Below are 5,489 nucleotides of genomic sequence, written 5' to 3'. Positions count from 1 at the left end.
GCTTTGGTTGGATAACCAGGGAGAAGAAATAAGGAAGCAAAACTTGGTATTCCTTTGAGCCTACAAGAAAGGGGAGGTTGTAATAATCTGAGAACTCATTCCACAGAGGGACAAGCAGCTCTAAGAGGAGATGGAACGGCATGCTGCCAGTATGCAGGAGCAATTCTATATTGTGTATCACAGAGTTTGTATTCCTTTCATCAGACCAAAGTATGAATAAAGCTATAATAATAAAGCCATAGCAGTTACTCATTTTGTATGAAAGGAGGAGGATAGTGGACATTTCATGGGTTGCTCAACAACCCTGTCTGAAAGTCTCCCAAGCTGCACCTCATCTTTCTCATGAGCACTTTATCTAGAACTGCATTGAAGATATAAAGAATGACAAAAAAGTCCTCAAATCTAGGGCTCACTGTTTTTTTACAATCAGCCCTATAACTCAAATTTGGCTTTAAGAATTCTATGAAACATCTGTATTCTTCCAATCTGCTTGTATAGGGACCACATTTTCTCCCACCCTCTGTCATATGTGAAACTGCATTTCTTCCTTCTCCTCTTGGAATGATGTGTCCCTCCATGGAATATGATTTCTTAGATTTTTTACAAGCTCATCTTTCTGGTAGGCTCAAGGAAAGTTATCATATTGTTGATTTATGGCTTTTTCAAATGGATAAGATTGAGGAAATGGTCATAGAAGATTTGTACATCCTCAGGAGAAGTGAAAGTTCTATATTTCCTTTTAAATCATATTCACTACTTTGGCTTCATTTATTTCCTTTCTGAAAAACTCCACATTTGTCACTATAGCTTTTTCCTAAGCTTATGTAATACTGTATTTGGAAAATGTAATGGAACCTCAGAATCACTGTATATATATCTAGCTTCATCCATTTTCTTTTACCATTTTGCCATCCTCTCCTCTCCCTCCTAGTAATATACATGACCTTATTTTGCCTTTCAGTAGAAATGAAGGTAGCTTATAATACAGGGGTTCTTAACCAGGTGTGGAAAGATTTTGAGGGGGTCATGAACTTGCATTGAAAATTCAAAAAATCATTCTTGTGGAGATTGGTGCAGGTATGATATATTTATTAAATAATACACAATACAGTGTGGACTTAGTATGGTTTTTATTTTGACATAGTGTGTTTTGAATGCAGTGGATAACTGCCTCCAGAAAGGCTGGTAAAGGATAATGGATTTGGCTCAACTGACAGAATGTCTGCCTACCATCTAGGTTAAAACCCAGGCCTCCTGATCCATGTGGTGAGCTGGCCCATGTACAGTGCTGATGCACACAAGGAGTGCCATGCCACACAGGGGTGTCCCCTGCATAGGGGAGCCCCATACACAAGGAGCACACCCCACAAGGAGAGCTGCCCTGCATAAAAATAGTGCAGCCTGCCCAGGAGTGGTGCTGCACACACGGAGAGCTGATGCAGCAAGATGATGCAACAAAAAGAGACAGATTCCTGGTGCTGCTGGCAAGAATGCAAGCAGACACAGAAGAACACACAGTGAATGGGCACAGAGAGCAGACAACAGGGGGTAGGTGGAAGGGAGGAGAGAGAAATAAATAAAAAATAAGTCTTTAAAAAAATGAAAGGAAAAGTGGGTAGGGATGTCAGAGACATCCTTGGTTTAATAACAACATGGGAAAACTCAAATTTCTAAATGTTTGCCAAAAATGACTGTTTGAAGAGATGTTGAACTGTGTTAGGTTAACAGGTATTGAAATTATGGGAAAACTGTAAAACATAATTTTGATTAATCTTAAATTTTTATTTAAAGACAGGCCAATGTTGAGTGTCATGTGTCATAAAACTATCTGCTGTTACATTCTGAGAACAGGCCCATGGTTTTCACCTGACTGGCAAAGGGGTCAGTGGAAGAAAAAGGTTAAGAACCCCTGGTCTACTAATACTAATACCACTACCAATAATAATTCTAATTCTTCTTTTAATGTCTTGATATTGATCACTCTGTCTCAAAACTGCAAAGTCTACACCTATCAACCAACTGAATGATCTGTGATAAAGACCAGTGGAATCTACTTTTCTAATAATGAACTCCTAACATGGTACCTTAATGAAGCCCTTTAGTGCTTCATGGGGCATTTTCTGGAGGCCTAATAAATGCAGTAAGCAAAGTAGGAAGTTCTCTCTGCTGTAGAATTCTATTACTAAACTGCTTAAAACAGACTGTGCAGCCAGGATGTTTAGGTTTCAATCTTGGTACCACTTTTTTAAAATTTTCACTTTCAATCACTGTCATACCCATACAACAGCACTACTAGTTGCAAACACCATGATATTCTTTAACCGTTTCTACTCATTTCAAAAGATTTACAGACAACATTTTTATCAATTCTACACACAGATTAAACCTCAGCTTTCCATTCTACCTTCATTATATTTTCTGGTGACTTATATTCTAATTATTAACTCCATGCATTTATACAATATATTTATTTCATAATAGTGCTATCATCCAGTATTTGTCCTTTTGTGTCTGGCTTGCTTCACTCAACATAATGCCCTCCAGGTTCACCCATGTTGTCATATGTTTCATGACTTCTTTTCTTCTTACCACTGCATAATATTCTATCATATGTGTAAACCACAATTTATCAATTCACCAGTTGATGGACATCTGGGTTTTCCCCATCTTTTGCCCATTGTGACTAATGCTGCTATGAACATTGGTGTCTCTTCATGTCTCTTCATGTTCTCCAGGGTATATACTGAGCAAAGGCATTGCTGGGTCACATGGCAAGTCTATATTCAAAATCATTTTGGCTAGTCAGGGCCCCTTACCTTTAAAAATAAATTTGGTAATTGCTTTTTCCAGTAAAAAAAATTATGTTGTAATTTTTATTGGGGTTGCATTGAATCTGTAAATCAGGTTGGGTAGAATTGGCATCTTAATGCTATTTAGTTTTCCACCCCATGGAAGAGGAATGCCCTTCCATTTATTTAAGTCTTCTGCAGTTTCTTTTAGAAATGTTTTGTAGTTTTCTGAATGCAGGTCCTTTATGTCCTGTTAAGTTTATTCCTAAATATTTGATTATTTTCTTGCTATTATAATATAAATGGATTTTTTTCTTATTTCCACCTCAGATTGCATATCAGTACTGTATAAAAACACTCTTGATTTATGCATATTAATCTTATATCCTTCCCTTTTGCTGAAATTGTCTATTTTTTCTAGTAGCTTTGTTGTGGATTTTTCAGGAGATCCTAGATATAGGGTCATATCTTCAGTGAAGAGTGAAAGTTTATTACTTCCTTTCTTATTTGTATGCCTTTTTTCCCAGGTCAGGCAGATAATGTGCCAACATCATAACAAGGTTTGAGGGAAGCACATCTCACACAAATGTGTGAAGACTCACTCATCATCTCTCGAACCACAAAAAGATCTTATTTGGGTGCTTTTTTATTTTTTTATTTTTTATTTTTTAAATTTCTTATATATCCTAATTACTCTAGCTAGAACTTCTAGCACAATATGGGTATCATTGTCTTGTTCCTTATCTCAGCAGGAAAGCTTTGAGTCTTTCACCACTGAGTACTCTGCTAGCTGCAGGTTTTTCAAATATGCACTCTACCATGTTTAGGAAGCTTCTTTCTATTCCTATCTTTCAGATTTTTTTTAAATGAAGAGAGGGTGCTGTATTTTGTCAAGTGCCTTTTCTGCATAAATTAAGAGGATCATGTGATTTTTCTTCTGCAATTTATTCCTGTAGTTTATTATACTAATTGATTTTCTTGCGTTGAGCCACCCTTGCATAACTGGGATAAAACCCTCTTGATCATTGTGTATGTTTCTTTTAATGTGCGTTTGGATTCTGTTTGCAAGTATGTTGAGAATTTTTGCTTCCATATTCATTAGAGTTATTGATCTGTAATTTTATTTTTTGTAGTATCTTTATCTGGTTTCGTTATTGGTTGATGGTGGCTTCATAGAATGAGTTTGGTAGAGCTGTTTCCTGTTTAATTTTTTGGAAGAGCTTGAGCAAGATTGGAATTAGATCATCTTTGAATGATTGGCAGAATTCAACTATGAAGCCATCTAGCCCCAGGTGTTTCATTTTTAGATTTTTTTGAAGACTGTTTCAATCTCTTCACTTGTGATTGGTTTGTTGAAGTCTTCTGTTTCTTTTAGGGTCAGTGTAGGTGGTGAGTGTGTTTCTAGGAATTGGTCCATCTTGTCCACATTTTCTAGTTTTTTGGCATTCAGTTGTTCTTAAGTACCCTTTTATGATCTCTCTTATTTCTGTGGAATCATTGGTAATGTCCCTTCTCTCATTTCTGATTTTATTTACTTGTGTTTTCTGTCTTTTTTTCTTTGTCAGTCTAACTAAGATTTGTCAATTTTGTGGATCTTGTCAAAGAAGCAACTTTTGCTTTTGTTGATTCCATGATTTTTTTTTTCTTGTTGTGGTTCTCAATTTCATTTATTTTTCCTCTGAGATGTACTATTTCTTTCCTTTGGCTCAGTTTGGGCTTAGTTTGATGTTCTTTTGCTCATTCCTCCAGGTGTGCAGTTAAATGTTCAATTTTATCTCTTTCTTCATCTTTAATATAAGCACTGAGGACTATAAATTTCACTCTCAATACTGCCTTGGCAGTGTACCATTGCTGTTGATATGCTGTGTTCTCATTTGCATTTGTCTCAAGATATTTGCTAAATCTCTTGCAATTTCTTCTTGTCCTACTGATTATTTAAGAGTGCTGTTTAATCTCCATATATTTATGAATTCTTCCCTTTTCCCTCCATTACTGATTTCCATCTTCATTCCATTATGAATAGAAATTGTCCTAAATCCTGTATTTGCTTAGTTTTCTTGTCTGACCCTTCTCTTCCTGCTTCCTAGTACAGTTTGTAATTTTTTGCTGCTAAGCCTCTGAATGTCTTGGTGAATTTACTCTCATGGGCAATTTCTTTCTCTTGCCTAAATTTTTTCACAACTCTCTTTGATATTTGGTTCAACTTATTCTAAGTCTTTAAATTTACACAGCTTAAATTATTAAAATGAGACAGGGCCTCACTGCTTAAGCACAGAACTTCTCCCAGGGGTAGGATACAAACAGAACTATAAATAGTTTTTGTCCAACCTATTTCCAGATGAGCCAGCAGATGGTGCTTGTCAGTGCACCATTCCACAGAAGTATTTCCATCTGCTTTCCTGTGTTCCTGTGTTGAATCTCCAAAGCTGAGTTTCAAATGAGGCTCTGCTGGCCAAATGGACTGAAGAAAACCATTCTAACCTCCCCCTCCATTTTCCCTTGAAACAGCCAATAGGGAGAAAGTTTTCCATTCCCCTTTCAGTTGGTTGCAGGGGGCCAGGGGTTTTACCAGGGCTTAATAACTTAGAGATTGGGGAGCAGAGCCCTTCTTTGTCACCGCAGGGCCTTGGTAACTCACATTTGATGTTTTGGCTTCTTAGTCTCACTGTCCCTCACCCTCTTGGAATTGTGTAGCACTGT

At 36.9% G+C, this 5,489-nt stretch overlaps 1 non-coding gene across 1 annotated transcript; it reads right to left on the bottom strand.

Annotated features, from left to right (window-relative positions):
- Positions 1 to 3,315: 3,315 nt before the first annotated feature.
- Positions 3,316 to 3,418, bottom strand: LOC111761603 (small nucleolar RNA U13). Its single transcript, XR_002794925.1, has one exon. It is a non-coding gene; the product is annotated as a small nucleolar RNA U13 (small nucleolar RNA).
- Positions 3,419 to 5,489: the final 2,071 nt, after the last annotated feature.

This window comes from Dasypus novemcinctus, chromosome 21, assembly GCF_030445035.2.
Source record: "Dasypus novemcinctus isolate mDasNov1 chromosome 21, mDasNov1.1.hap2, whole genome shotgun sequence".
Lineage (NCBI taxonomy): Eukaryota > Metazoa > Chordata > Mammalia > Cingulata > Dasypodidae > Dasypus > Dasypus novemcinctus.
Note: the sequence above shows the minus strand (reverse complement) of the source record. Positions and strands in the feature narration are given on the sequence as shown.